The sequence below is a fragment of the Pongo abelii genome, chromosome 4, assembly GCF_028885655.2.
Source record: "Pongo abelii isolate AG06213 chromosome 4, NHGRI_mPonAbe1-v2.0_pri, whole genome shotgun sequence".
Lineage (NCBI taxonomy): Eukaryota > Metazoa > Chordata > Mammalia > Primates > Hominidae > Pongo > Pongo abelii.
This window is the reverse complement of record NC_071989.2, coordinates 106,459,910-106,470,652: the sequence shown is the minus strand read 5'-3', so window position 1 is coordinate 106,470,652 and position 10,743 is coordinate 106,459,910.

Below are 10,743 nucleotides of genomic sequence, written 5' to 3'. Positions count from 1 at the left end.
ATGTTCTGTTCTACTGTGGCTAAGCTGGCATTCAAACTACAAGACAAATTCCTTCTTGCTATTCCCTCTACTCACTGGCAGAGAAACCTCTCTGTGTGTCCAGCATCACTACCAGCTCACACAGGGCTTCTGCCTGGCCACCAGTGATGTTCACTTAAAGCCCAAGGGCTCTTCCATCAGCTTGTGGTGACCACTGCAAGGCCCAGGTCTCACTCTTTAGGGCAGTTGCCCTCACCTTTGGTCCAGGGCAGATCCAAAATTGATTTCTAAGTGCCTAGGCTTGGACTTGGGGACCTCAAGTGTCTGCTTGTTGCTTTACCCCAGTGTGGCCGAGCTGGTACCTATGGTGTAAGACAAAGTCCTCTTTCCTTCTCTCTCTGCTTTTCTCAAAAAGGGAAATTTCACCGTAGCCACCATAGGTGGGAATATGCTGGCACACACCTGAAGCCAGCGTGTCTCAGAGCCCAAGACCCATGCTGTATTAACTGAGTATCATTGTTGGTTATCTGGGGCCCAGGAGTTTTTTTTTTTTTTTTTTTGGATGGCGTCTTGCTCTGTCACCCAGGCTGGGGTACAGTGGCATGATCTTGGCTCACTGCAACCCCCACCTCCTGGGTTCAAGTGATTTTTCTGCCTCAGCCTCTGGAGTAGCTGGAATTACAGGCATGCGCCACCAAGCCCAGCTAATTTTTTTTTTTTTTGTATTTTTAATAGAAACAGGTTTTCACCATGTTGGTCAGGCTGGTCTCAAACTCCTAACCTTGTGATCCACCTGCCTCAGCCTCCCAAGTGCTGGGATTACAGGCATGAGCCACCACGCCCAGCCCAAGAACTCTTTAATTTTCATGCAATGAATCCTGCCAGGACTGGGTCCTTCCATTCAAGACAGTACATTCTCTTTTGACCCAGGGTGTGTCAAGAAATGAGCTAGGGCATGGAATGGGGACCTTATGACTCTGTACCATGCCGTAACCTGCTGTGGCTGTGCTGGTATCCAAGGTCAGGAGAAGTCTGTTATACTTTTCACTCCTCTCCTCAAGCAGGAGGAAAGAGTCACTTTTGTTGTTGCCAGCTGCATGGCCTGAAGTTGGAGAAGGCATGGCGCAAGCATTCCCTTAGCCACCTTGGCTGGTGTCTCCCTAGGTCACAAGCCATTCTAATCCACTGTCTCTAAGCCCAGGCCAGCCCTAGGAGTTGCCTGATTTCCTTCAATTATATTGCTGTTATTTTTTATAAAGAATGTTAAATTGCATTTAATTATTATTGTAAGGGGAGAAATGTGTCAAATTCTATCCTAGAACATTTTATGGAGTTGGCTTTCCTTTTGCAAGGCTCTAAGAACACCTTATTTTCCCACTAATTCTTATAAAACTGCCCCCATTAACATCAACCCTCAGATAACATGTAAGCAAGTAGTAAAGAGCTAAAAACACCAGAGTAAATAAAATCCACCTCAAGCCGAAAAACAACAAAAAAGAAATTGCAGTCCTTCAGTCCTAGACTGCCTCTTAAGTTTACCTAGAACCCTAGAGCACTTTGGCCAGTGGTGGAAAGGCCTGCTGAGAAACTCAAGTTCTGACTACTTTGATTGGCAATTTTCCTCTAGCGAAGTCTCATCCAAATACTCTCTCAGTGCAGGGGCGTTGGCTGAGCCCATCACAGCTTTGGTCTCTGCTGTGACAGCACAGCACTGAGTTCAATGTAAAGTTCCCCAGTTGCTGTGTTCTCCCTCTCCCAGTACACAGATTCTCTGTGCTGCAATGGGCACTGTGGGGAAGGGTATGGATGAGAAGAGTGGCATCAGCTATTTAAGACTGCCTCTCAGCCGGGCGCGGTGGCTCACACTTGTAATCCCAGCACTTTGGGAGGTCAAGGTGGGAAGATCATCTGAGGTCAGGAGTTTGAGACCAGCCTGGCCAACATGGTGAAACCCTGTCTCTACTAAAAATACAAAAAAGTTAGCCGGGCATGGTGGCGCATGCCTATAATTCCAGTTACTCTGGAGGCTGAGGCAGGATAATCGCTTGAACTCGGGAGGTGGAGGTTGCAGTGAGCTGAGATCGTGCCATTGCACTCCAGCCTGAGCAACAAGAGCGAAACTTCATCTCAAAAAATAAATAAATAAATAAATAAATAAAATAAAAAGACTGTCTTTCCTACTGCCTTTCAGTGCCTCTTTCAGCTATATGAAGTTAAAGCCAGGCACTGTGGGCCGGGCGCTGTGGCTCACGCCTGTAATCCCAGCACTTTGGGAGGCCGAGGCGGGGGAATTTTGAGGTCAGGAGATTGAGACCATCCTGGCTAACACGGTGAAACCCCATCTCTACTTAAAATACAAAAAATTAGTTGGGTGTGGTGGCGGGCGCCTGTAGTGCCAGCTACCCCGGAGGCTGAGGCAGGAGAATGGCATGAACCTGGGAGGCGGAGCTTGCAGTGAGCTGAGATCACGCCACTGCACTCCAGCCTGGGCAACAGAGCGAGACTCTGTCTCAAAAAACAAACAAACAAATAACCAAACAAAAAAACAGGCATTGTGAGTGCTCACGTGATTTTTGGTTCTTGTGATGGTGCTTTTTGTGTGTAGTTAGTTAGTTGTTAAAATTGGGTGTTCTTGTGGGGCTTGGTTGGTAGGGGGAACAAACGGTGTAGGCTTCTATCCAGCCATCTTGCTCCACCTTCCTCTTGATCACATTTTAAAAGTTTCTGCTAAAATGTTAACCACTCAGAGAAGATTTCTTTTATTATCCAGTCTACAAAAGCCCTCTTAGGTTCATTGATACATTCTAACACTTCATTACGATTTTTCTTCATAAACATTTGTAAGAAACTGAACTTATATGGACATTATAAATTTATTTGTTTGTTCATAGTCTATTTGAAATCTCTAGTATCTAGAACAGTAGCTGGTACATAGTAGGTGCACAATAAATTATTAATAAATTAATATTCCATAATTTAAAAAGTATTCCACAAGAATGTTAATTAGAATCAGCTTTAAAAATACCCTTTTGGTTTGGAGATCTGATCCAACATGCTTTTCTTATGGTAGAAATTAATTGAATAAAGTTTTATTTGTTTGTTTTTGAGACAGGGTCTTGTTGTCACCCAGGCTGGAGTACAGTGGCATGATTATAGCTCACTGCAGCCCTGAACTCCTGGGCTTAAGCAGTCCTCCCACCTCAGCTCCTAAGTAGCTAGGACTACAAGTGTGTGCCACCACACCCAGCTATTTTTAATTTTTTTATGGGGACACAGTCTTGCTGTTTTACCCAGACTGATCTGGAACTCTTGGCCTTAAGTGATTCTCCTCCCTCAACCTCCAAAAGTATTGCCATTACAGTTATGAGCCACAGCACCTGGCCAAGTAAAATTTTTAGACATGTTTCTAAAACTTTTGTGTTATACATTTCAATTAGGATTGCATATTGTTCTTTAAACTGCTTGAACTCAAGAAGGCACAAACACAACACATTGTAGTTTTTCCCCCAATCTTTTTCTTTCATCATGATCTGTTGGGTTTCCTTTCTTATCTTAGGCAGATCTCATAGTTTTCTTGTAATTTTCAATAATTAAGATATGCCAGTGTAGTCAGTTTAAACCTGCATTACTTTATTATTCCTCTCTACTTGAGCAGGTCAGGACTCGCTTCCATAAACCTGCAGGGAGTTTCAAGCTCTTCTTTCATTTCACACCTCAGAGTAGGGGCAAAGCTATTTTTAAATTTCCCTTTTCCTCTCTTTTCTATTTGTACCTTTTTGGAATTGGATTTAATAAAAAAAAATGGCAAGGTCAACTCCTGTACAAACAGACTCTCCTTCCTGATTGTTGCTACACTGGTTAGCCAATGGAACCCTTGGGGAGCAGGCAATACAAGTGTTGGCTTTCTCTTGGAGCACAATTGTTAGCTCTTCAGGGAAGTCTGTGTTCTTGTTTTATTTTTTCCTTATATTTTCAGAAGAGTTATTTAAAAACTTTAGTCACAGTAAAAATGTTTAAAACATACATGACCAGTGGTTGTTGAGTATTCTCATACTCTGCTTGATGGGCAAAAAGGGGTTTAACATTTCTGATGTCATATTGGCAATCAGCTTCAAAAGACTCATGAATATGTACAGCCTTTGAGAAATTCTACTTCTGTAAATTTATAGGCAAGCAGCTTTAAAAGACACATGAATGTTCTCACTCATAGGTGGGAACTGGGCAGTGAGAACACTTGGACACAGGAAGGGGAACATCACATACTGGGGCCGGTCGTGGGCTTGGGGGACGGGGAAGGGATAGCATTAGGAGATATACCTGATGTAAATGATGAGTTAATGGGTGCAGCACACCAACATGGCACATGTGTATGTATGTAACAAACCTGCACGTTGTGAACATGTACCCTAGAACTTAAAGTATAATAGTAAAAAATAAAAATAAAAATAGAACACTAAAAAAAAAGACACATGAATGTGTACAGCATTTGACTGAGAAATTCTACCTCTGTAAAATTATTCCCCTCCAAAATAAGTCAGAAACATATGAAAATATGTATACATATAGATATTATTACTGTGTTTTTAATAGCAAACATTTGTAAATGAGGTATAATGAGGTATGAGGTATTGTCATTATACCTCATTTGCAAATGTTTGCTATTAAAAACAGTAATAATATCTATATAAATACATAAATTGTACAGACTTACACAATGAAATATTAAAAAGCTTTAAAAATGGTAACTGACATTTACTGAACATTTACTATGTGCTAGGCATTCCTATAACTTCTTTACATATATTGACTCATTTAATCTTTGCTACAACCCTATAAGATAGATACTATTATAATAATCATTCTATATGTGAGGAAATTGAGGGTCAAGGTGTTTAATGATCTTGCACAAGATCACACAATTGGTCAATAAGACTGGGGTTCAACTTAAGTAGTCCAATTCCAGAGCTTATGTTCAAATACTATGAAGTACAACTTCTCCAATATAAGTGATAAGGTAATTGTATATTTATTTGTTAACATACACATATTTCAGATGTAAAGTTGAGTAACAAAAAGAAACAGTATAATATGCATTGAATGAAACAAGTTTTGAGAGATGTATAGATATAAATATATAGATATACCTGTTATGCATATTTACAAAAAATTCTTGAATGTATTGGAGTTATATAGCTCAAAATATTAATCCATTTTTTTTTTAGGTAATACATAGAAGATTTTGGGTGATTATTTTTCTTTACACACATGCAATACTTGGGCTCATCTTTACAAACACCTAGTACTTGAGAAATAACACAACAGAAACCATTGAAATCCCTGCTCATCTCTATGTAAACTATGGAAATTGTTTTTTATCTTTTCCCAGCCTAGCATGTTGCTAGTGGCTGTGTACTTCCTGATGTGGTAGGCACTGTGCCTCTATAGGAATTCAGCAGTGAGCTGGAGGAAGAGATTCAGGCTAAAAGGGAGCTGAGAGTTGCTGTACGTGCACCTGGGAGCCTGCCATGGGATACATGACACTATGTTCAAAACTCAGTTGCCCCAAATAATTTTCATCGAACTTGTTTCTCAAAAAATAAACTTAAAATAAGCCATAGATTCCCTATTTCACTTCTTTTTTTTTTTTGCTGGTCATAAATTGGCTCTTAGTGTGCCTTATTGGCACGTTGTTTTAGGTTCAAAGATAAAAAATAATAGTATTACCCAGTACTCTGTAATAAAATGTATTTTAAAATACACGTTTCCTCAATAATAAATACATACAAACTTGTTTAAGTTAGATGTTCATATAGTCTTGAGATTTTTTTGAGGGGAAAGAAAATATCAGGAAACCATAATCTTGTAATAGTATTTGAACAATTTGACAAACAGATTTCAACATGAAGATTCAAAGGTCCATGTTCAAGAGTTCTCGAGATTTCATAGCAGTTTGAACAAATCTATTGTCCCAAGTCATCTTATAACGGCAAACTTTCCATTAAGCATACTGAGACTCCTCTTCAAAATCACCCCGGTTAACTACTTTGCTTCCAAAATAATGACTAATTTAAGAATAGATTGTAAAAAAGACAGCATGGCCATTAGTAAAGGATTTTTCATTGGTGCTTTTTCATCACTAATGACAGTCAGATTGGGCCATTACTGATTTTGGGGTTCTGACCTCCCTGCAGTTGTCTTTTCAATTGCCCACTTCTCACATAATCAAGAGGGATTACACAAACTTCTCCAACCACGGCTGTGCTTGAAAGAGTAAAGACTCTAATTTCAAGGTATGGAGGCGTTTTAGTTGAAGAAACTGCAATTGTAAAGTTATTTTGAATTTATTTGGCACCTTGGTAGGTCTTATTGCAGTTTACCCTTTTATTTTTCCATTTTAAAAATAATAGAAACACAGACCACACAACTTATGGAGAGTTCAAGCCACAGAAGTGAAAGGAAATATCTGCATTCGGTTCTCCAAAGACCTCTTGTTCAGGAAAGTGGGAAATCTTCTAGCCTGGAGTGCGAATAATTGGTGTCCACAGCGGGGTTACAAAACAAGAGAAAGGAAAGTGTACTCAATAGGAATTGACTCAAGGATCTTTTTCATCCACCAGTGAGCAACCCACAGTTTTTTCTTCAGAGGTTTCTTTTGGCATGCTCCCAGAAAGTGCTTTGAGCTTTCTCTCAGGCAGTCTAACATACTGCCATTTCTGTGCCTAGTTTACAGCTTTTCCATACAGAAACCTGAAAAAAACTGCCAATGAACAACTGCTCAGCTTTATCAACCTTGTGGGTCTTTCCAGGATATGAGCAAATAACACTGAGGAAAGACATTTCACAACTTTCAGTTCCTAAGCCGCTATCTTTATACAAAGCCAACATATTGTGTACTCCTCAAGCTTTTGCATGAACAGTGCAAGAACTCTGGCACCACCGCTATCTTTATACAAAGCCAACATATTGTGTACTCCTCGAGCTTTTGCATGAACAGTGCAAGAACTCTGGCACCACCATTATCAGCATTTTCCCAAATCCTTGTCTAGGGAAACAGTTATCCATTATCATAGGAACAAGAGTAAATTTATTTTTGCTATTGAAAAGGAAAAAAATCATTCAACTTAAAGGATTAACAGATATTAAAATAATATTTGTGTAAGGTTAAGCCTACAGACTGGCAAACACTGAGCTCTCTTGTACATTAATAATCTGGAGATAATACCTGCTATACTTCAAAGACTTTAAAGGAAGCCTCTCAGTAGCATGTGAATTAATATGAATGATCAAGATTTAATTCAATTTTGAGCTGAATGATCAGAGGCCAGTGTTCAATCATTGTACATTTTGTAGCAATTTGAAAATCTGTAATCCAAAAACATGCTTTAAAGGAAAACTTCTACTTAAGTTGCTCAGCTTGAAGGAAGAACACTTTGTATTAAATTTAACAAAATTGGTCATCCCAAATAAAGAACTGTGTCACATTTGATGAGTTACTGGAAAATATGGGGGTTAAGTTCATGGTGTAATCATTACAGATCACACACTACATTCAGCTTCATTTCAAAGTATTTGCCAAGAAATACTCTGGATAGTAATGCACAGAACAGACAAAAATAATCTATAAGTAACAGAGTAGGAGGGGAATAAGAAGAAAGGCAGGATATCAGCTTAAGTCATCAGAAAGGAGAGCAGGAGATGAGGGCTTATATGAAGGAAGCTTATTTGGGGAGATGATCTAGGGAAGTAGGCATGTAGGACAGGGAATAATGAAACAGGGAAAAAAAAAGCCAATTTAAAATAGTGTATTTTGTTAGTTTATCAATGCCGTGGTCAACTAGGCTTGATCCTCAATGGATGCTCTGAGGATCATATGGACTATATCACATGATTTTCTCCTTGTTCCTTGGCTTCTTCTTCTGCCAGGGACAAGAAATGGAAGGTATTATTGGCAAGCTGTCTTCCCTCTTGAAAAAAGATTGTCCTATGGGATGTTAATTTACTCATAAGCAGTTGCACATGTATAATTGCTAGTGGTCCTATATTGTAAATCCAGAGAAGCCGTGGGGTGGCAAACAAAAGAAGTGTAGTGCTGCTGAAGTGAGGTACTTTCAGGCTACCTCTATGCAAAGATTCTTCCTGAAGCAATGGCTGGAGTAAAAAGTGACTGAGAAAATGTGAGGTGGGGGCACAAGAAGTGTTTACCCCTTGGCCTGCTCATATCTGTTCGTGTTCTTCTACGTGTAATCAGTTACAGAATCTTCAGCATTATGACTAGCCAAAATCGCTATAAAAGACTTATGACAGGAAAGTTTGTAGAAAAATTTGTGATCCCTGATATATGGTCTTGTGACTTTAGTTGCTAGTCATTATTTTTCTCCTCTATGATTTACTCCAGATTTCTGTCACTCACAACAAGTGCTTCACTTAGTTTTCCCCACTGGGTTGCTTGCTGCTTTGGTTTTAATGTTTTCTCAAAATTTCATGTGTTGGCAACTTAATCCCCAAATTCATAAGTTGATAGTGTTTGGAGGTGGGGCCTTTGGTGGTTGTTGGGATTAGATAAGGTCATCAGGGTGGGGTCCCAGTGATGAGACTGGTGGCTTTATAAGCAGAGAGAGAACTGAGCTGGCATGCTCTTGCTCTCTCACCATGTGATGGTTTCCATTGTACAATGATGTGGCAAGAAGACCCCCACCAGATGACAGTGCCATGTTCTTGGACTTCCCAGCCTCCAGAATTGTAAGAAATAAATTTCATTTCTCTATAAACTATCCAGTCTCAGGTATTCTGTTATAACAACAGATAACAAAGACGTCTGCCTAGTGAAAAAACACAGACCTTCATCTGCAAGGCATCTGAGTCCTCATTTGTCTTCCCCTCATTAAGCCATGGTGTTATAATTTCCAAGTTGTAATTATCACTGGGTACATAAGCATCAAATACCACCTCAGTGAATCCACAGGATTCCAGAAGTACTCTTGCCCACTCTCACTGTGTTGCAGGAACTCTAGTTCTTCATAGTAATTTAAATCTATCAATGTTGATAAATAGGAACTATATTCTTTTTCTATTTTTCCACTGGCACAGCTAGCAACAAATAAACAGGTGGTAGTTGTGCCTTCAAGTTGATGGAACTCTTACAGTGGAATTATTCTCAATGCAAAATTCTCTTTTTGGAAATCAGAACCCCTTATCTGGCAGAACCTAAGGTTTCAGGGATGAGAAGCACACCTTGTGCAACTGGTTCATTCTGAGTGATGGTATGAAGGCCTACCACACTTCTACACCTTGGTTTCTGGATTTATGTATTCTAGCTGTTGAGGATGCACTAATATATGTCAGTTGTTGATTGAATGTATATACTATATCCTGAAGAATATTCCTCAGTTCTGAAGGGTATTGTCCTCAAGCTTATACATACCTGAGCTTATAGTAGCCCATTTCATTACTGTTTCAGAGTGGCATGATCAATAGTGGGGCAGGGGGATTCTGTCACTTTCCTATTCCTGTACTCCCCCCTCCCCTGCCATAAAATGTTATAATTTGGTCTAAGGCAATATTGTAGGAGATTCTACATCGATCAGTCAGGCATTCTGTAAGCCCTTGGATGGTAGTGCTCAAGGTGAGAGTCTATACACAGGGAAGGAAAATCCATGTTTGGAATAGATGTCATTTTAATATAGATAAGACTCTGCCTTCTCCCGTATGAAAAAGCCCAAGCCAATCAACCTGGCAATCAATAGAGACCACTGCAGTTTCTCTTTATCATGTCACTCTGTTTATTTCTTTCAAGGTACTTTCCACATTCTGAAATTATCTTACTTGTCCACTAATCCTAAGCAGAGTGCAAACTCCTTGAATTTACAAGTGTTGTCTCTCTTATATAATATTATATACTCAGGAGGCCTGGGATAGAGTATGAACTGGATAAATATTTCTCTTTGCACTCTGAATTGGTACTTAATCTTTGCTAATTAATTCCTCAGGGTGCCACTCAGAGGAGAACTTGGATTTATTGAATTCTTTCCACATGCCAGGCAATATACATTATCTATGATGTAGGTGTTGTGATTCTCCCCATTTTATGTTTGAGGAACCAGTTGACAGTGAACTTGCTTAGAGTCACCCAACTATATAGCACAGCTTCCGGATCCAAATTCAGGTTTGTCTGGCTCTGAAACTACTGCATCAGGATGCTTTACAGAATGATGGTTTGGCATCGATTCCTTGCTATTCTCTTTTGTGATGATGTATTATATTTCTGATAAATGTTCCAGACACAGCCAAAACTGAATAGATCATCTGTGCCAACAATTGTTTATTTCCTACCCTGGTGGATGGCACCACTCTCCACTCAACAGGTCCAGTCAGATAACCAGGAGTTATCTCTAACTTCTCTCTTTTTCACCTCTTCCCCAATCTTTCTTTTAATTGCTGTATCTGTTAAACGAAATATCAGGCACACTTACATTTTTGTGATGGGTGTATTCCATTTAGGTTTCTGCTCTTTGCACAATTTCTATTTCTGACAGAAAATTTGAATGTTATACCATCTGTTTAGAAACTGAATACCCACAGTCCTATCAGCCACTTGCCAAATCTTGTCAATTTTGCTTACTAATATCTCCTAGTTCTGTTTTTTTTCTTTAGCCAACAATTCCCCGAGTTAGTTCATGTTCTTGTTGGTTTCCATCTAGCTGCTAAACCATAGTGGATATTTGCTATTTCTGTCTGTACAAAATATTTTCCTCTTTCTGCTTCTAG